At 40.7% G+C, this 21,948-nt stretch overlaps 1 protein-coding gene across 7 annotated transcripts in view; it reads left to right on the top strand.

Annotated features, from left to right (window-relative positions):
- The window catches only part of RAB11FIP3 (RAB11 family interacting protein 3), a 304,304-nt gene that overhangs the window by 157,502 nt on the left and 124,854 nt on the right, over nt 1-21,948 (top strand). The window contains exon 1 of one of the 7 annotated variants that reach the window (XM_030211112.1): nt 8,965-9,230. The exons of 5 other annotated variants lie outside the window; for them this stretch is intronic. The gene's annotated coding sequence lies outside the window, so the exon portion shown is untranslated. Of the gene's footprint in view, nt 1-8,964; nt 9,231-12,802; nt 12,826-21,948 lie in introns of those variants that run through there. One more of the 7 variants, XM_030211113.1, reaches the window with a different exon arrangement.

Genomic DNA, 21,948 nt, shown 5'->3' with positions numbered 1-21,948 from the left:
ATTTACATTGGTAAGAAAATCAACCATACGTAGTAACAAACCATATAATGACTAATTCTATTGTCTAAGTTTACCTGTTTTTGCATACTTTTGCCATCATAGAGCAGAGGCGTTCCTGGAGTGCCGTTAGGAAGGATTTGTGCTTGTAAACACACTGCTACAAATGTTTGTGTGACTATTTTAACCAAAAGCATTATGCTTCCCCCATGTAAATGTGAGAGCTTAGTTTGCCCAGGATGATTTACATAGCAGTGGTGTGCACATACGTTCACTTTGAAAGTTCAGCAGTGTCTACAGAATGAAAAATATATGTGGACTTCTTTCTATGTTCGCACAATTATAAAATTATCCACTTTACATCGGATCTGCTTTTCTCTGTGTTTGGAGGAAGGCTGAGGAGCCATCCAACGCACAGAACATAACGTAACATGAGGAGGAAAGACCACCCCCTGGGCAGGCCTAAAAGGCTTTATTTGGCACCAGCTGATCATTCTGACATACACCTAAGTTAACCTGCTGCATGGGGATGGGTGTGGGGAAAGGGGGCCAGTGGTGGCTGTCGTTGAGTAGAGGCCTGAGCTGATTCTTTCTGTGGTTCCAGCTTTTTTTTTTTTTTTTTTTTAATTCCTCAGTTTCTGATGAGCTGGTTCCCAAGGAGCAATGGAGGACTGGATGTAGCAGCAGCTGCTTTGCTTGTAGCCAGCCTCTTGCTCTTCCAATGCTCTCTTAGGACGGTGCCCGTGTATGAGGTTATGCTGACATTTAATAAAAGAAATAACTCTTTAAGACGCTTCACTCTTCATATCATACTGCTCTGCCCTGTCCTTCAGGATAGAGGTGGGGCAGGGCCCAAAAAGGGCCATACTTAAAATCATTTCAAGTTATTAATTCAAACTTTTATCACAATTAGATTATTGCAATGTCTATAAGCATTTATTGAAGAGGCTGCAAACAGTTCAAAATAAGGCAGTACGACTGATTTTTTTTCACTTAAGAAATGTGATAGTATTTCAGCCTACTACCTTACTTTGCATTGGTTTTCCATTGAAGCCAGAATACAGTTTATATTCTGCTTTCTTTATGTTTAAACTTTTTTATTATCGAAAGGCACAATACAATGCAACTTGGAGACTTCATACAACAAATTTCAGTTTTCAAATCTGCATTGCAATAACATTGTATCTGTTTCAATCACTGATTCCCATTTCACTTTCCCCCCCCCCCCCCAACCCCCTCCCCTCCTTGCATCTTTATTTGTCCATAATTGTTAAATAAAGTCATAACATGTCAACAATATAACAGTACCTTTGCTTTGGCAAGTGTACAATTGTAACTCAACCACTATTGTACCGTGATGTAAAGTAATCAGCTTAACGCTCCAATTTAATACGAGAACTCCTATTCCTCAATCCCCACTCCTACACCCTCCTCCCACTATTCCCTGCTAACCCCCCCCCCCCAAACCCTCTTGATTAACTCATATTAATATATCCCAATATTATAGTGATATATGGTTCTTTTATAAAGTATTAATGACCAAACTTCGGCCTCTCTGTGTCATTTTTTCCAGGTAACTACCCCATGTTTTAAGAAACCGTATTTTCCTTTTGTACTGTCCTTTTACTTCTTTCGCCTCCCACACTAACAGTTACATAAGTACATAAGTAGTGCCATACTGGGAAAGACCAAAGGTCCATCTAGCCCAGCATCCTGTCACCGACAGTGGCCAATCCAGGTCAAGGGCACCTGGCACGCTCCCCAAACGTAAAAACATTCCAGACAAGTTATACCTAAAAATGCGGAATTTTTCCAAGTCCATTTAATAGCGGTCTATGGACTTGTCCTTTAGGAATCTATCTAACCCCTTTTTAAACTCCGTCAAGCTAACCGCCCATACCACGTTCTCCGGCAACGAATTCCAGAGTCTAATTACACGTTGGGTGAAGAAAAATTTTCTCCGATTCGTTTTAAATTTACCACACTGTAGCTTCAACTCATGCCCTCTAGTCCTAGTATTTTTGGATAGCGTGAACAGTCGCTTCACATCCACCCGATCCATTCCACTCATTATTTTATACACTTCTATCATATCTCCCCTCAGCCGTCTCTTCTCCAAGCTGAAAAGCCCTAGCCTTCTCAGCCTCTCTTCATAGGAAAGTCGTCCCATCCCCACTATCATTTTCGTCGCCCTTCGCTGTACCTTTTCCAATTCTACTATATCTTTTTTGAGATACGGAGACCAGTACTGAACACAATATTCCAGGTGCGGTCGCACCATGGAGCGATACAACGGCATTATAACATCCGCGCACCTGGACTCCATACCCTTCCTAATAACACCCAACATTCTATTCGCTTTCCTAGCCGCAGCAGCACACTGAGCAGAAGGTTTCAGCGTATCATCGACGACGACACCCAGATCCCTTTCTTGATCCGTAACTCCTAACGCGGAACCTTGCAAGACGTAGCTATAATTCGGGTTCCTCTTACCCACATGCATCACTTTGCACTTGTCAACATTGAACTTCATCTGCCACTTGCACGCCCATTCTCCCAGTCTCGCAAGGTCCTCCTGTAATCGTTCACATTCCTCCTGCGACTTGACGACCCTGAATAATTTTGTGTCATCGGCGAATTTAATTACCTCACTAGTTATTCCCATCTCTAGGTCATTTATAAATACATTAAAAAGCAACGGACCCAGCACAGACCCCTGCGGGACCCCACTAACTACCCTCCTCCACTGAGAATACTGGCCACGCAATCCTACTCTCTGCTTCCTATCTTTCAACCAGTTCTTAATCCATAATAATACCCTGTTGCGCCAATGCCAATAAGGTGGTGAACTGGCTACAGTCCAATATTGCATAATACATTTTTTCGCCACCAAACATAACTTTCGATATAATAATGTTTTGTCAGCATTGAGTCTTAAAGGTTCATCTTTCAAAGCTAGTATCAACTGTCGTGGATTCATGTCTATTCTACTACCCAAAACATGAGACAGGTAAGTAACTATTTGTCTCCAATATCTCTGTAGTGCTACACATCCCCATAACGCATGGTATAAAGTATTGTCATATCTATTACATTTCAAACAGAGCGCTGTCTCTATACCCCCTGATTTATATAATTGTACTTGGGTAAAATAAGCTCTGTAAATTATCCTGTACACGCATTCCCTGTAATCTGCGCCCCCAATTATTCTTGGTATATTTTTTATCTGCGCAGTAATATCCCAAGATTCCAAATTGCAGCTCATATCTTTTTCCCATCTCTGTCTAACCGTGGTTATCTCCTTCAGCGGAGCCAGCTCCCACAACTTCCGATGTATCTGGGATATGGATGGGGCATTTTCAGATATCTCATCAAAGAATTTTTTGATTTTGTTACCCAGTTTACACTGCAATGCTGTTTTATCTAATGTTTGTACATAATGTTTAAGTTGACAATGCGCGTATACATCACCCCAAACCTGCTCCCTCTGAACCAATAGTTGTGGCAGCGGCAGTATGTCCCCGCTCTCTCCCAATACATCTGCTATACTAGTCACACCTTCCTGTGCCCATCTATCAAAAGTTTTATTTTCCAGCCCGGGCACGAAAGACGGATTTCCCTTAATGTTTAGATACTCAGTTACTCTTGGATCTCCACCCAATAGTTCCCCTAAGAATCTCCACGCTGCTCTGAGTGATAATATCAGAACATTATGTCTAAGTCTATGCGGCATCTCCTTTTTCTGTAAATGTGCTAATGTTATCCCATGATATGGACTATATAACGCTTCTTCCATCTCTAGAGGTGTGTGTTCCTGGGTTTCGTATAGCCAATCTCGTGTTTGGCGCAGGAGGCATGCCATATTGTAAAACTTTATATTAGGTATTCCCAAGCCCCCTTGCCTCCATCCCCCCAACATATATTTCAACTGCATCTTAGCACGTTTTTTTGCCCAGCAGAATCTAGATATCAATCGATATAAGCGCTTGATATCTTTTTGCAATAACACTATGGGCAGGACCTGTAATGTGTATAGCCATCTTGGCAAAATCACCATTTTGATAAGACTAATCCTCCCCAGTAAAGATAGTGTTAAGGTGCCCCATGAATCCAACTGTTGAGTTGTCTGTTCCAGCATGTTTGTGACATTTAAAGTATAAAGCTCCTTCAAATTAGCCGGTAACTGAATCCCTAAATATGTAAAAGACTTGCTCGTTCGTTTCAAAGGAAATCCTTCCGGCCAACTGGACCGAATGTCTAAGTTTATCCCAAGAGCTTCTGATTTGTCTATGTTTAGTTTAAAGCCCGAGTAGTCTCCATATTCTTGAATTAGCTCTAGTAGATTGTGCAGGGTCTCCTTCGGTTTCGTAATAACCATCATTAGGTCATCCGCAAACGCGGCAAGCTTAAATTCTTGGCTTTTGAGTTGTACCCCAGGAATCGCCGCACAATCATATATGTCTCTAATTAAGGGGTCTAATTGCAGTGCAAAAAGGAGAGGTGACAGTGGACACCCTTGTCTAGTACCTCTACTAATCTGGATCTCCTCCGATATATTCCCATTTACCATCACCTGTGCTCTTGGTAGGTGATACAATGCCCTGATCGCCTGCACAAATCTACCCTGAAATCCATATCTTTCCAGCACAGAGTACAGAAAGGGCCACTCCACTCTATCAAATGCTTTCTCAGCGTCGAAACTTATCATTAATGCTTGTGCCTGGGAGTGGCCCAATCCTTCTAATGCTGCCAGAATACTCCTCAGATTTTTGGAAACTGATCTACCTTGTACAAATCCCACCTGAGCTGTGTGGATAAGATGAGGTAGCACTCGTCCCAGTCTATTTGCTAGAATTTTTGCAAATAATTTTGCTTCTTGGTTAATTAATGAGATAGGTCTATAGGAGGTTACCAGTTTTTCATCTCTTTTAGGCTTAGGAAACACAACTATCCTAGCCAAATTTAATTGGTCTGGCATCCTACCATTCTCCATCCATTCATTAAACACCTTAACCAATGTTGGGACCACCGAGTCACCCATCAACTTATAAAATTCTGCTTTATACCCATCCGGACCAGGGGCCTTACCCATTTTACTTTGCGCTATTACCCATGTCACCTCATCGACACTAATTTTTGCATTTAGTTGAGTACTATCCCTACCTTGTAACTTAGGGGTCTGAACCCCATCTAAGAATAGCTCACCCGGAAGTCCCTCTTGTTCCGACGCCTTATATAGGCTTTGATAATATGTCTGGAACGCTGATCTAATCTCTTTATTAGTGTGAAGATAATTCCCCTCTTTGTTTTTAATAGCTGTTACATTTTTAGATGAATATTTAGATGCTATAAGTCTAGCTAGAAATTTGCCTCCTTTATTTCCATGCTTATATAATTGAAAGCGATAATAGGCTTGAGATTTCAATTCTCTATCATGTATCAGGGAGTTCAAAGTTGTTTGTAGCTCCATCACCTCTTGTCTAATCTTGCTACATGGGGTTAGACCATATTGTCTATTCAACTTAACTAGTCTCTTTTCAAGCCGCACAATTTCCCTATCTCTCGCACGTTTATATTGTGCCACATAACTTATTATTTCCCCTCTTAATACTGCTTTCGCAGCTTCCCAAAAGCCGGTGGAACTATCAACCGTGCCCTCGTTAAAGTGCTTATATTCAGTCCATTTAGCCCGTAAATATTCCCCAAATCGTGGGTCTCTAAACAAGTATGCCGGAAACGTCCAACTATTTAACTTCTCTTCTGCCCCTCCCCCCTTCCAGCACATTCTAATCACTGAATGATCCGATATAACGCAAGGTTCTATATGTGCCTCAGTAATATCTGTTAATAGTGCGTGGGAAGCTAGCAAATAGTCAATTCTGGCTGAGGTGCCATGTGCTCTAGATTGATGTGTATATTCTTTGTCTAGTGGGTGCAGTGTCCTCCAAATATCTATTAGCCCGAGTGTTGTACATAGATCCGGCAAACCTCTAGTACTAATCCGCCTTAAATCAGCCGGGGGATGTGATCTGTCCAATATAGGGTCCCAAGTCATATTAAAATCACCTCCCAGCAATAAGGGCAATGGCTCTAGTTGAGTGATCTGCCTAAGCAATCTTTTATAAAATTTTAAATCCAGCGTGTTAGGAGCGTAAATACTACCCAAAATTATTTTTTGTCTATTTATTGTGGCAATGCAGAGTACAAACCGGCCTTCCGAATCTTTAATCGTTTTGTGCACCTGGACAGCTATTCCTTTTCTAAAAAGTATTGCCACCCCCCCTTTCCGGCCCAAGGCCGCCGTTGCCACACAGTCCGCAACCCACCACTTAGCCAATTTGGTGTGCTCTGCATCTGACAAGTGCGTTTCTTGTAACAGCGCTATATCTGTTCCAAGACGTTTAAGCTGTCGCAGAATCTTGGAGCGCTTAATAGGGGAGTGTATACCTCCTACATTCCATGAGGCTACCTTAATGGTTTACCCTCCAGAGTCCCGCCAATCTGTATCAGATTCATCTTCTCTTTTTGAGAGAGGCCAGCCCAGCCTCCAGCCTCCCTCTCGTAAATATCGGTCTTCTACAAGTTGTAATAATCTCACATTTAGTACAAATTGAGTTAATCCCCACCCCCCTCCCCTTTCTTCGCCCAATACCCTCCCTCTTCCCGTTCCCTCCCAGTTCCCCCTCTTTACCCCTTCTGTTCCCTAAGGAAATGGATCACTTCCGACACCCCTTCTCCCCTCTTAATAATTGTCCTCTTTATGGTTACTCATCCATTGACACTCCAACATTACAGATTTTCATTCCTCATCTAACCATATTAGTCTATATGTCAATCGTGCTATCTTATCCATTCTATCACACATTTCTTTACCGAGTTTAATCTTTCTTATCAATTAAATTGTCTATCTTTTCTCTTCTGGTTGTCTCATATCAGTCTCTATCTGGGAGATTATCTCCCCTTCTTTATACGATACCTGAAGCAGTGATAAACAGTTCACTTTTACTTCTGTCTATGTTTACCAGGTTGACGAGTTGTAATGCCTTCTTCAGTTATTGAGGTTTATTAAAATAGTCCAATTTCCAACAACATTTATCAGCAGCTGTCCTGGTCTCTGCAATCTTCTCCTTGGCTATTTAATATAGCCTCAACTATTAATTCACTCTTCCCACTTAGTTTCCCCAATGGGACATATCGTTAAGATCTATATGCAAGCTTTTTATGATTTCTTGATGCGTCTATTAGCCGTGATCAATCCCCCTGCAAGTAATTCTCAGTCTCAGATTTTATTACATCGCATCATGTCGCCGCATTATTGTCCAATTTCCATCTGTTGTACAAAAAGTTCTGCTGCTTCCACAGAGTCAAACAATTTTATTCCCGAGTGGTGATTAACTCTCAATTTTGCCGGGTATAGCAGTGCAAATTTAACTTTCCGGTTGACGAGTTCAGAACAGACTGGCGAAAACTTTTTCCTTTGTGCTGCCACTGCTGCTGAGTAATCTTGAAAGCATAATACTTTGCGGTTTCCACTGTGCAGCTCTTTCCCATTCCTTAAGGCCTGCAAAATCGCGTTTTTATGGGCAAAGTTTAAAATTTTGCAAATGACCACACGTGGTCTGCCTTCTGCCGTCTGCTTTGGGCCTAAACGGTGGGCTCGTTCAATTTTCAGCGGGCCTAGAGACTCCGGTAGTTCAAGTTCCTCTGCTAGCCATGTTTCCAAGTATCTACTTAAGTCTCGATCTCCTTGCCCCTCCGCCAGACCCACCATACGAAGATTATTTCGTCTTGATCTGTTTTCTAAATCCTCAAGTTTTTCTTCGTATGAGGCAAGTGTTTTTTTTCATCTGATTTACTTCTGATTCTAAAGTACCAACGCGATCTTCAGTATCACTGGCTCGCTGTTGGTAAGTCACCATATCTAGCTGAATTTGATTTACACTGTTATGTAGCGATTCTAATTTAGTGTCCAGTGAGCTGAGTTTTTTCTCCAAAATAGCTTCCAAGGCTTGAGTGACTTCGCCCACTATCTCGGCGGCCCATGCGGATCCAACCGCTGAAGTTCCCGGGCTCGCCGGCGCCGCCATCTTGTCCTCAGCCAGCCGATTCTTACCTTTCTCTTTTCTGGTTGATTTAGTCGCCATTAGCTTCTGAATCGATAATAATTAAGTCCTCTATCGTTTCCCAAAGCTTCCTCTTGCCGATAACAATCAAACAAACGCTTTTAGGGTGAGTTTTTCAACTCGATTCTTGAGGAGAAGGCAGGAGCAATTCGTCTAGCGTCCGCTCCTGTGCATAGCGTCACGTGATCCCCATTCTGCTTTCTTTATAAAATCTTGTGTGACTCACACTACCATATTTGTATGAGCATTTTTTATTTACAAATATTTGTAGAAATCGTCAATCAAATACTTTCAATTTTTTTTTAGCTTTCCTCTTATTAAGGGTAAGAAAATACTAAGAATATTTGATTCTCTCTTTGCATTTCAAGCAGTCAAACAAGAAATAGATTTTAGTAAAATTATATGGGTCTCTCAACTATCTAGATGTTAGGAGGCAAATAAAAGCCTTATTCCGTAAATTTGTTCTGACACTATGTTAAATCAAGATGACTGTGGGTAAGGATAAACTTATTGATGTAAGGTATATTCCTGTTACTCTCTGACTTCCTCCGATTGTCATCCACTTAGAACCTATGAGATTCAAGTGGAATATAAACTCTGAACTTCTTTTTGCTGGCAAAGGGGGTGAATCAGGCACCATGCTCTGTTTTTGTTGTGAGTGAGAAGGTGTGTTTCTGGCTGATAAACATTTCTCTCCCTGTATCACGTGAACAAAAATGCATTAATAAAATGTTAGGGAAATATGTGCCTGCTTGCAGATTGCTACTGTGAAGGTGCAAGGTCAGGAACAAAGGGAACAGTGTGCAGAGTCCTGAAGTTAGTCTCTCAGCCCAACGCCTCAGTACTTCCTGGACTTTGCTTTCCCCTCCTCCTTGTCTTCTTTGGCTGGATAATGGCAGGGACATGGAACAGAGCGTAACTGCTTAGGGATTAAACTTTTTTTTTTCTGTTTTGAGGAGAATGTGTACTTTCAGGTGAAATATACACATTTTTAAACACATGTGAACGAAAGGAGAAGCTAATACAGCTTTAGAGCAGGGACGGCAAAGAAATCTGTTAGCCCATAGAGTTCCAAACCTGACTTCCATCTGGAATCCCCTGGCACTACAGGTAAGATGAACAGAGCAGATCGCTCCAGATAGAAATGCCAGTTGTTAGCTTGGAAGTTGCATGTTGCAAGATAGTTTTATGTCCTTTGAAATGAGCGAGGGTGCAGGGATCAGAAAGTAAGGTAACAATCACATCTGTTGGTGGCTCTCCAGGACGGGACAGTACTGTGCGACTGTCCTGGTGACTATTTCTATCATGAGCAAAAGATTTTGTCACATGTTTCATAAGTGGTGCCCTTAGAAACAAATCATGTGAAGAGTGACCAGTCTTCTATTGTATTATTTCTCTACCTTTCTATTTATCCTTCTAACTAATCTAAATAATGAATTTAAGTTTAAATGCATGTTTAGGTTATTTAAAGGTGATTTTTAAAAAGTTGTAAATACCTTATTGTTACATGAAATTAAAAAAAAAACCAAACAAAAAAATCCCCAGAAAATCTTAGCTTTTTTGTTTCAATTCCAAGGTTGCAAGTTTTCGTGACTAAAATTCCATGACAGTGCATTTGCAAGGCATCGTACATGTTGTACACTTTAATTTTCTTGCTCAGTTTATCTGCCACGTTTATTGAAAACCAAAATTAGCTGCACCCAGCCCCCCATACAGCATTCTGGAGGTCAGGAGCAGGCAAGAAACACCTTGGTTTTGCAGTCCTCTGTGCTTGAAACTAAGAAGATTAGCTTCAAGTTCTACGTCTAACACCTTTCATCAAAGCAAAATTGAATAGGAGTCACCTTGAAGTAGAAATTAGCAAATAAAAAAGGGTGAGAATCTTAATTTCTCATTATTTGTTTAAATGTTGTCTGTCCTAGAAAGTTGCTTTATAATAATAATAAACAAGTTTTATTTACTATCATGACTGTTTACAATTAACTAAGAACAAGAAAGGTCTATTTACCTTTCTGAAACAGTTTTAAACAATAAGGAAAGTTTCAGCCTAAAATATAAATATAACATAAAAGAACATATCTAGGTCATATGACGTACACAAAGCTAGTCAAAATATTTAGAAATCAAGCCAAGCATTTAACAGTTTCCTAAATTTGAAATAATTCTGTCCATATCTATCTTCAAAAGATAGTTCCAAAGATCAGGAGGAACGGTTGTACATATTTTCTTGCAAGATGAACTAGAACGAGTATAGGAAACAGGAAGTCCGAGCTTGTTTGAATCAAACGTCACCAAACCTAGGTCTACTAACCTTTAACAATGAAACAAGGTAAGAAGTACAGTTCCCCTGCAATTAGCTTTTACTATATATCCCTAAAAAAGACCAGAAGCAGTTTTATTCAGGGTTCATACTTTTAGCAGTGCTGTTTGTATGGGGGTTATATGCTGTATTTCCTAAGAATGTACTTTTTCCCAAATACTAATTTGTAACTATGCTCCCAGTTCATAACTTTTGCGCACAGAGAGCACAGATTTTGAAGGAGCCAGTGGAGAATTATCAAGTCATATGTTCTTGAAAGACTGAATGTTGGACGTTGCCCAGTTTCGTGGGAATAAATAAGATAAGATTGTGCTGACTCTCCTGAGTGCCCTACATGTGGTTTGATGGGTACTCTCCACCCTTACAATGAACTTTATAAACTCAGGAAAATGACTTTTGACAGTGCTCCCTGCCAAAGTACATTGTGTTTTAATTAGTCTCTTCCCAGGTTTCCATTCATTTGAACATAGATTAAAAGGACTGGGCAGCTCTGTTTTTGCTTTCAGTGGGTAGTCTGCTTTTAATATGTAAACTGTCATACTATCCCCAGGATCCTATGCTGCTCATAGACTTACTCTCTTATACACATTTAATTACTTTAAATGTCCTATGATTACAGCTCACTTAAAACTTGATAACATGTCCTATGCAGCTACTTAAGTTAGGGGGGCCATCTCTTTGTTGATGACTAACAAGGAATGCAGTAAAGTAGCACCAGACCACAAGAGTCCAAAATAGAGATGTCAGATTTATTGATAAAGGACCACCCTTAACACAGGAAGAACTCTATGTGACCACGTTTTGCCAGAGCAGGCTGCATCAGGAATCACAATCTGTTGGTAATTGTCTCAATTAAGTAAAAACTCATGGTGCTTCTAAAAGCCGATGTATCAAACAGTCACACAATCAGAACTGTCCTCGGGGAAAGATTCCTGCTGTCACCATCTGACTTTCCCTTGATTTTCATAAGGCTCGATATCCCTGCTATCCAAGGTGGAATGATGGTAGTTGGATGGTGTGTTGTGTAGCTGTTGTTCCACTTTGGTCTTATTAGACCAGAAAACCTTCTCCCACGTGTGTGCAGTGCCCCCCTAAGTATTTTTTTGCTAATGCTATGCAGCAAGCATTTCATATGCTACCTTCCCATGCAGGCCATATTTTATGGGTCAACATTTTCTCCAGTCTCATCTAGGCACATCTGTAGTTCTTAAAGTAACCTTAGGCCCCACAGTGACCTTACTCAGCAGTTATCATATGCCACAGCTACTGACTTCAGAAGGATGGTCTGATTGAAGCAGTGTTCTGAAGGTGCCAAACTGTTTCCACTTTTGATGGATTGGGCAGTGTCCCAAAGAATATTTTAATATGCTGAACGTTTGAATAACTTTATCCTGAAGCTCCTTCGACAGCTTTGTATATGGCATGTTTAGACCTTTGCTTCAGATTCACTTTGTAGAACAGAAACAGCTTGATTTTGCATGCAGGACTATTCAAATCAGCTCAGTTTCTGTGACTGAACACAGGTGGGCTCTATTTAATTTAGCATGGGTCAACTTAAGGCAGTTTTTGAAAATGGAGCTAATTTGGGATCGCTATGGCAAAGGGTATAAAGAGTTTGCAATCAACTTTGGTTTCTTTTGAATTACGTTTTGAATATTTCTATAATTGGTCATTCATGTTGAAACTGTAGAATAAGTTGTGTTGATCAGTGACACAGTCTCCTACTTTTAATACATTTTGAATTGTGTTTTTGAAACAGTAGTATGAAAAAATCTATAAGGATGTGAATGCTTACAAAACGCTTTATATTATTTTCTTTCAGCAGGGCCTAGACTTTTAGAAGTTGTCTTGGACTTTTTGATTGGCAATTTTTAGATTGATCTGTGGACTTTAGCTTTAAGAGCTGTAGTTTTTATTCTGTGCTTTCTAGGTGGTAATTTTGTAAATAATTTTTCTCATATAAAAAGGCTTCTTATAAAATTACCCCAGGAGCTATGGGCTAGATTCTGTATATGGCGCCCAAAAATCCCCTACTTAAGCGGTATTCTATAAACAGTGCCTAAATTTCAGCTTAAGTGGAGAGGTCATGTGTAAATTTAGGTGCTTCCATTTACTCCAATGAAAACCTGGTGCAAATGCCTGTGCTTAAATTTACACATGGAGCACCATTATTCCACAATTACACACTCATGACTCAAAACCATGCTCCCGATCCGCCCACAAATGCCTATGGCCCTCCAATTTCCACGCCCACCTTTTTTGGACTGTGCATAAATTATAGGTGCGGACACCTAAATCAAATTATTTCTGGCAGTGCACCTGGAGACTTGCGATATTGGTGCATTGTTTAATTTGCATTTCCTTGCAAATGTATTGTATGATTTGGTAATAAGTTTTTCTTTGCTGCATATCTACTAAAATCCTATTTGAATGTATGTTAGAATTCTGAAGTCTTCTAGTGACATGTATTTTCGATTATTCTTAATATTCTTCTGTTTCTCTGCCTTTACATTGTTCATTATTTTCCTTTTTTTTTTCCCCCTGTCTGCCCTCCCCTTTTATAGTGGACTTATGGGACCTAGGAGAATGATGATGATTTGTTTTTTTGTTTGTTTGTTTTACTTTTATTTTGTATTTACCCTTTTTTATTTTAAAATTTGTTTTAGTATTGCCCAGAGATCTGTTTTTTTCTGAATGAAAGTGTTATTTTGTTGAAGTGTTGTAAAATTTGTAAATATAAAATAACTTAAAAAAAAGTAGAATTGTTAAATTTGTTACCTTATTTAGGTTTCTGTATGATACGTTCTCCCTCACTTAGGGGCCGTTTTACTAGGCTGTGTTAGGCACGCTTAACAAAGCAAAAAAAAAAAAAAATGGAGTACCATGGGATGAGCTTATAGCATCATGAGATAATTTGAGAATGTGTGTCAGGGGCAGAGAGTGGGCATTCCGCTATAACCATGTGTAACTTTCTTTAAATTAGTCCTCTTCTTTTCTAACTCCTCTTACTCTCTTACTTGTCTATACGTTTCATCTTTGCTTATACCTTACATTACTACTACTACTATTTAGCATTTCTATAGCGCTACAAGGCATACGCAGCGCTGCACAAACATAGAAGAAAGACAGTCCCTGCTCAAAGAGCTTACAATCTAATAGACAAAAAATAAATAAAGTAAGCAAATCAAATCAATTAATGTGAACGGGAAGGAAGAGAGGAGGGTAGGTGGAGGCGAGTGGTTACAAGTGGTTACGAGTCAAAAGCAATGTTAGAGGTGGGCTTTCAGTCTAGATTTAAAGGTGGCCAAGGATGGGGCAAGACGTAGGGGCTCAGGAAGTTTATTCCAGGCGTAGGGTGCAGCGAGACAGAAGGCGCGAAGTCTGGAGTTGGCAGTAGTGGAGAAGGGAACAGATAAGAAGGATTTATCCATGGAGCGGAGTGTACGGGAAGGGGTGTAGGGAAGGACGAGTGTGGAGAGATACTGGGGAGCAGCAGAGTGAATACATTTATAGGTTAGTAGAAGAAGTTTGAACAGGATGCGAAAACGGATAGGGAGCCAGTGAAGGGTCTTGAGGAGAGGGGTAGTATGAGTAAAGCGACCCTGGCGGAAGATGAGACGGGCAGCAGAGTTTTGAACCGACTGGAGAGGGGAGAGGTGACTAAGTGGGAGGCCAGCAAGAAGCAGATTGCAGTAGTCTAAACGAGAGGTGACAAGGGTGTGGATGAGGGTTTTGGTAGAGTGCTCGGAAAGAAAGGGGCGGATTGTCTATTAAAATGTTTTATTACATATTGTGAAGACGTAAGTAGTATACTATGCCATACTTTGTATTGTTTGAATATTTTTACTGCTGTAATTGTCTATTGCTTATGTTTGACGTATTTCTGTACACCGCCTTAAGTGAATTCCTTCAAAAAGGCAGTAAATCCTAATAAACCAGTTAGCGAATCTACATTACCGCCTAACTAGTTAGCACACTGCAACTATGTTTAGGGAAAAGGCGGTATAGAAATTCCATGACTTAATATTTATTTCAGAAAGCCTATTGATACTTAAACTAATTTTATGTTCTACAATCTTATGGAAACCGCTTTGGGCCCTGTGTTTAGGGAAAGTACCATGATTAGATGATTAGATTGGGAGCCCATACCACCTACAAAATTGGTGTCAGTAAGTGCTCCCACCTCAGTAATTTTTTTTTAAATGGCAATGCGCTAATGACAATATTAGCAATTGAAAACAAAAAATTTGTGGATGGACTTCAGCAAAAAAAAAAAAAAATTAACAAACACAATGAAAGCTGAAGAAATTAACAGTTATGCACAACTACCTTTTTAAGCATTCGCATACCACTTATGTCACCAAACATTATTTATAAAAGGAGGGAAAAAGACCTCAAATGTCCCTCCATTGGCATTTCATGCTGAATTTATGTCGCTATATAATGGACTCCATTTATTTCATCAGTCTTAATAAAAAAAACCTCCTCTTAGCGCACGGCCATTAATACAAAAAATAGAAAATTGAGGTTTTTATGACTGCAGTAAAAATGGCTTTAGTGCAAGGGAAAGACCTGTGTAAGAGCACACTAAAGCATAGTAAAATGACCTCTTAATGATTCAGTAGGTTATGTTTTATATTATTTGGACTAATTCTGTTTCTTCTTTAATAATTTGTGCTATGAGGGAATATTGAAGACATTATCTTTGCTGTTAATCATGTATGTGGTTTTTGTTTTGTTTTGCGATGGGTTCTGTTGGAACTCTTACTAATTCAATAGAAACTTAAATAAAAGAAAATGTGTGTTTCCATATACTTTACATGTTCCAAGCAGACATAAATGTCTGTCTTGAATCTAGGTGAGATTTCTGCTGCTTTGGTCTTTCCACATAGGCAACTCTCTCTATATAACTTTGTTCCTATTTGTTATTCATGGTCCTTTGATTTTTATTTATTTACATTTTTGGATGTACACTAAAAATGTGGGTTATAAATCAAATTAACATTAATTGAACAAGTCCCAAGTTCTGTGAACAGAACACTGTAAATCCATTTTATATTTCTTTAGCTTCATCAAACGTATGAGCAATATGGAATCTTGAATATAGTTTGATTCTTGATTTACTGCTTTTCTGTGGTACAACCTAAGCATTTTTTTTATATTACATACAAGTACTCTAGTGTGACATAGGCGTGGCTTAAAAATCTAAAGTTATTTTGTCTAGCCCTGTATTAAGCCTAAAGGACAACTATAATGTATGTTCAACAGTAGCCAGGTAAGAAACACCTCCTGGCTGAACACTAGTAATCGGGTGGGGGAGGGGGAGAATTGCCTGCAGTTTGATGTGTTGTGTGTGTCTTTCTTTTGTCCTGTAGTTATGATGATGATATCTGCTCATTTGCCCATTAATAGATTGGGGGTGAGTCTGTATCTCAGCCTGCTCCAATTACTGAGCTCAACATGAGTGCAGCTACTATTTCTCATGCTAATTTATTGGGGTCCTTTTACAAAGCTGCAGTAGAAAGTGGCCTTAGTGCGCTTTTATGTGGGTGTTTCCCACATGCCAAGGCCATTTTTACCACAGCTGGAAAATGGCCAATTTTCCATTTTCCGAATTAATGGCCATGCACTCATGTTACCATTAGCACGTGGCCATTAACAAAGATTGGTGTGTGAGCCCTTAGCGCCACCTGTTTTGTAGGCAGTAAGGGCCCATGTGCTAATCAGTTTGCATGTGGTAGTGCTGATGTGCTGATAAGCACACTACCACACACACTCTGTCCTCAGATAATAATGCCCCCTTGGCAAAAACAAAAAAAAAATTTAAGCATGTGGGTAGTGCGTGCACATTTGAAACTTCCTGTGGCAGGGTTGGCCCAAGACAGAATGAGCTGCCACTCTCTCTCCTCCCCTCTCAAACCCCCTCCCCCCAAATTACCTTTTCTATTCTTTTCTTGTTTTTCAAAAGAAGACAGCGGCAGCAACTTCCATAAGCTGCCCTGCTGCCAGTCCCGCTCCTTCTCCCTGCGGCATGCCTCTGAGGAAACAGGAAATTCAGAAAGGCAGACCGTCCACAGTAGAGAGGAGGAGCCGGGACTGGTGGCAGGGCAGCCTATGGGAGTTGCCGCTGCCACCTTCTTTTGAAAAACAAGAAAAGAAAAGAAAAAGGTAATTTTGGGAAAGGGGGTTGGGGAGGGAAAGGCAGTGTGGGCTGCCACTGTACTGTGGGATGCCTCAGCTCACCCCACGGTAAGCCCTTTTAAACTGCGGCAAGTACACATTAGTGCTTATTGTAGCTTAGTAAAAGGACTCCAGATAATATTTTAGGAATTCTTTTGTAACTTACTAAAAGGAGGAAAGATGGCCCTGGAAGAACAAAAAAAAATTAGGATCCCTAGAAATTCAGGTTTTGGGAACTAAAATCTGCAGCAGTCAAGAATCTTTCATTAAATGATTTACATGGAGAAATTCTGTGGCATGGCCTCGTAATCTCAACAATTAGCTGAGAACCAGGGAAACCACAGTTCAGATCCTACTTTTTCTGCTGACATGCTGTGTGATCTTTGGGAGGTCAGTTTTGGCCATAGTTTGTAACCTGTACTACCTTGCTATAGCGCACATGAAAATGCGCACTATAAGTAACTAAGTCCTAATGTATAAAATGGAACTTGGCAGTAAAGTAACACACATCAATTGTGTTAGCGGACTCTAAACTGGTAGCACATTTTAGTATCTATGCTTGTTTATATCTGTTGCCTCCTATTTTATAAACTCTTTAAGAGGAATTACATATCTGAATCATTAATTGTAAACTGCTGGTTTCTGCTTCACCATCATGGGGATTTTGAAAGAAGTTTATTTGAAACCTTTCAGCTTCCTCTGAAACCTGTTTGCTTTTCCTTTTAATTTTTTGTCTGAATTTTTTTTGTCAGTTTAGTATTTATTTATTAGGATTTATTTATTGCCTTTTTGAGGGAATTTACTGAAGGCGGTGTACAGTAAGAATAGATCAAACATGAGCAATAGGCAATTACAGCAATACAACTAACAATACAAAGTAATGCAGATTTAGGCAAAAAGCATAGGAACAAAGGAGTAGCCTAGTGGTTAGAGAACCACTGCTGCTCTTTATGATCTTGTAACCCTCCATTGCCTCAGGTACAGACTTATATTATAAGCCGCCTGGGGACAGGGAGATACCTACTGCACCTGAATGTAACTTGCCTTGAGCTACCACTGACAATGTATGAGCTAAAGATAAATAAATCAGTGGTAGCTAAGAAGGACATACAGAAGTCAAATAAGCGTTTCCTGCTATCCTTTATAGTTCTAACCACAACTTCAGTATATCTGGTGTACAACCTATGGGTTTCTTTGGGCAGGGGAGCCATCCTTTAAATATTTAGGTTCTGGGCCATCCCACCAAGATGGCCGCTTAAACCCTGTGCTCCCACTGTTATTGCTGATCATTCCTCTTCAGCTCAGTCAGATTGTTTCTCTGAACCAGCCATTCCCAACCTAGTCCTTGCGTTACACCTTGTGTTTTCAGGATATCCACAATGAATATGCATGAGAGGAGAGGTTTGCATATCAATAGTGGATATCCTGAAAATCTGATGGGACTAGGTTTGCCCCAAGGACTGGGTTGGGAATGGCTGCAGTCTTAGCACTGGTTTGCTTACTTGCAACTACGGTAATATACAGCAATAAGATTATATAAAATTGGAAATGCCTTTGTGGCAACCGCAGTGGTGAAAAGGGCAAAACACTTCAGTGGTCACGGCCTTCCACTGCATTCTGCAGAACAGGAAGGGCACAGTTCAGTTAAATGAATATTACTGGTGAAACTCTGCCTCTTTTATAAACATGAAGATGACACAGCTGCGAAACCAGGACTATATGATCACTTCAGTCGTGGTATTTGTAAATAAAAACCAACTATTTAGTCATATGGGGTAATTCTATAACTGGGCACTACCATTCAGGTGCCAATATGAAGCAGGTAATGCACCTATGCTGTAACAACATTTACACATGTAACTGCAATTATAGAATGCTGGCCTAATTCACCTATATTTAGGCACTCCCATTTCCATCAGATCTGTGGCTGCTGTAAGTGTTAGCACCTAAATGTGATGTATATAAATGTAATTTGCAGTATTCTATAATTTACATGCCTCAATGTTGGCAGTTCCAATTTTATATATCTTATTGCTGTATATTACCGTAGTTGCAAGTAAGCAAAACAGTACTCAGACTGCAGCCCTTGCCCCTCCCATGTGAATGCCTTCTAACGCTTATGTGCTAAACTATTTTAGCACATAATTATAGAACAGTGCTTACGCATACTATTGTCATTTATGCATGCTGCACGTAAGTGTGCACTTAAACCTGTGCGAATGCCAGTATTCTGTAATTCTAAGTGCATTAAAGATGCTTAAATTTAGGCAACCTTGTATAGAATGAGGAGGCTAAGTTGAGTGGTGTAACTGTGAGTGCTACAGTATTCTGTGTGACATTTCTTCATAGTCCACGTTGGTCTCTCACTATGTCCATAGAATATGTTATGTTTTTTGTTTTTCTTGTATTCCCCTTTCCCTTATTAACAATTAACTACTCAATAAAAAGCAAAAAAATATCAGGATTCCAGAACTGTCCTATTTGAAAGAGGAATGTGGAATTACAGTTCCACTGCATAGAAAGGAAGTTTGAAAAAGTGCTCCTTTTGTTTTAATGATCGAAAAGAGTTCAAGCAGAAGTACTGGTTTATTAGTTCCTTAGCAAGGGGAATTCCTTGCTTCACCCTCTTACCAGGAAGCTTGTTTGCTTTAGTAGTGAACCACCTTAGAGTTATTGAATAGAGACTTCATTATACTTCTCCCCAGGGAGATGCCTGTGGGACAACTAATAAACTGTCATTTTGTTACGGGTCAAGGGGTCATGGGTTTGATATATCGCCTTTGTGTGAGTATAGCCAAAATGGTTCACATATATTCTATGCAGGTACTTTCATGGCTTGAGTAGCTCAAAATTGTCTGATGTTAAAGAAAACTAGAATATATCCCAATTGGTATTGCATAGCAAGTAGGGCTATGGAGTTGTTACACCAAACCTTCAACTCAAACTCCTCTATTTTTCTACTGTCTGACACCGGCTCCAACTCCTACTTCTACTGTTATTAGGTTTTAAGTTTTTCATTCTGAATCTAAAATGGTAAATATAACTTTATATGTAAACTAGTAAAAAAAGGCCCGTTTCTGACACAAATGAAACAAGCGCTAGCAAGGTTTTCCTCGGAGTGTGTATGTTTGAGAGAGTGTATGAGAGAGTGACTGTGTGTGAGAGAGAGTGAGTCTGGGTGCGAGTGTGTGCAAGTGCATATGTGAGACACAGTGTGAGAGAGAGAGAGAGTGTGTTTCACACAGATACAGTGTGTGCGAGAGAGAGAGTGTGTGTGAGCACACAGATACAGTGAGTGCGAGAGAGAGAGAGTGTGTGTGTGTGAGACACAGATTCTCTGTGAGACTGAGTGTGTGAGTGACTGTGTGACACACAGAGAGTGAATGTGATACAGGGTGAGACATAGAGTGTGTGAGAGTGAGAGAGAGAAAGACATTGACTGTGAGAGAGAGTGTGTGTGTGACAGAGATACCTCCCCCCCCCCTCTGGTGTCAGGCCCCCCCTCTCTCTCTCTGGTGTCAGAACTTTACTGTGCAGGACGCTGAGCTCTGGCTGTGCTTCAAGGAACTGACCAATCCTATTTAATAGAATGCACCTCCAACATTCTGAAGCCGAGAAACCTCGTGTGGTTGGTCACTTCTGCTTGTGACGAAACCGGAAGTACGTGATGTCAATTCAGGAGAATGGATACAGAGAGCAGGAATGCCTCAGCCATGCAGTCAGCTTCAGAATGTTGGAGGTGCGTTTTATTATATAGGATTTCATGCAACCCGGAGGGTTTATTTCTTGTTTTTTTTTACTTATTTCCAGTGTTACCATTTTTTTGAAATTTTCTTGTGTTTTTTTTTTTTATTCATCTGGTTTGGTGCAGTACTGTATACTTTGATTTTTTTTAAATTGTACTGGTTTCCGCAGTTAATTATGAAAGGTATGTTGTAGGCAGGGGCGTATCTGCGTGGGGCCTCAGGGGCCTGGGCCCCCGCAGATTTCGCCCTGGACCCCCCTACCGCTGCCAACCCTCCCCCTCCGTTGCTCGCCTACCTTCGCTGGCGGGGGACCCCAACCCCCGCCAGCCGAGGTCCGCGTCCTCCTGCCGCTGCCGGCTGCCTTTGGTCCTTTAATTCTTCCATTGAAGCTGGCGCCGACGAAAGTTTCTTTTGAGTCTGACGTCGCTGCACGTTGTACGTGCAGGACGTCAGACTCAGAAATTGTTTCTGAGTCTGACGTCCTGCACGTACAACGTGCAACGTGCAGCGACGTCAGATTCAAAAGAAACTTTTTCGTCGGCGCCAGCTTCAATGGAAGAATGAAAGGACCAAAGGCAGCCGGCAGCGGCAGGAGGACGCGGACCTCGGCTGGCGGGGGTTGGGGTCCCCCGCCAGCGAAGGTAGGCGAGCAACGGAGGGGGAGGGTTAGCAATGGCAGCGGCTGGGGGGAGGGGGATCGGCAATGGCGGCGGCGGCGGCGGGGGGGGGGGGCTATAATGTGCCCCCCCTCTCTGGCCCTGGCCCCCCCTACCGCCGCAGTTCAGATACGCCCCTGGTTGTAGGAAACTTTTGTTGATTAGTTAAATCCTTTGTTCCTTTTTATTAATGTTCTAGAGCAAAGCCCTCACCCTTCCCTCACCATAGCTGCCTTTAAAGGTAGGCATGGCATTTCTCAGTTCCAGTGCCGTCTTATCAAGTATGAATTTTGTTCCTTCAAAATGACCTGGATTGATTGTAGGCGGTGACCTTGGACTGCTGTTGCCTGCTAACAAGGATCAACATTGGCTGACTGCCATTGTGCCAGTATTTCAGACCACAATAATCTGAAATTAAAGGATTAGAACATGTTTGGAGAGTTCACACAGGGAGTTCTGAAAGAATTAAGTACTTTGTTTAGCAGTGCAACTACCTCTTTATACTCTTAAAAGGAAAAAAAAAGGAAAAGGTCTGCTTTAGAAGGTAGAAATCATATTGAATACATTTAAAGTTTGTTTTTTGTTTTGATTCACATTAAGAGAACTTGGTGAGCACATCACTGTAGTTATCTTGAGAGCTGGCAGAACTGAAGTGCTACTTTAAAAGACTTGTCATTGTTCTGATAGTTAATGTAATTTGTTCTTGCTTACTGTTGTGAGTTGGGGTCAGAATGTTTTGGGAGAGGCCAGAAAATGAGGACTGACTTTAGTCTCATGCCATAGGATTATGCTGACAATAGTGTCTAGTTCTGGCCTGTACTGTGACTCTGTACCAGTATCTACTAGGAAGCTTGAGTGTAGCAAGTCAATTTAATGTGTGGGTAAGACTGGATGGGATGGGGTACCTGTCGTGGTTAACACTGATG

The sequence above is a fragment of the Microcaecilia unicolor genome, chromosome 8, assembly GCF_901765095.1.
Source record: "Microcaecilia unicolor chromosome 8, aMicUni1.1, whole genome shotgun sequence".
NCBI classification, from domain to species: Eukaryota; Metazoa; Chordata; class Amphibia; order Gymnophiona; family Siphonopidae; genus Microcaecilia; species Microcaecilia unicolor.
The sequence above is the reverse complement of the archived record's forward strand: the minus strand, read 5'-3'. Positions and strand labels throughout refer to the sequence as shown.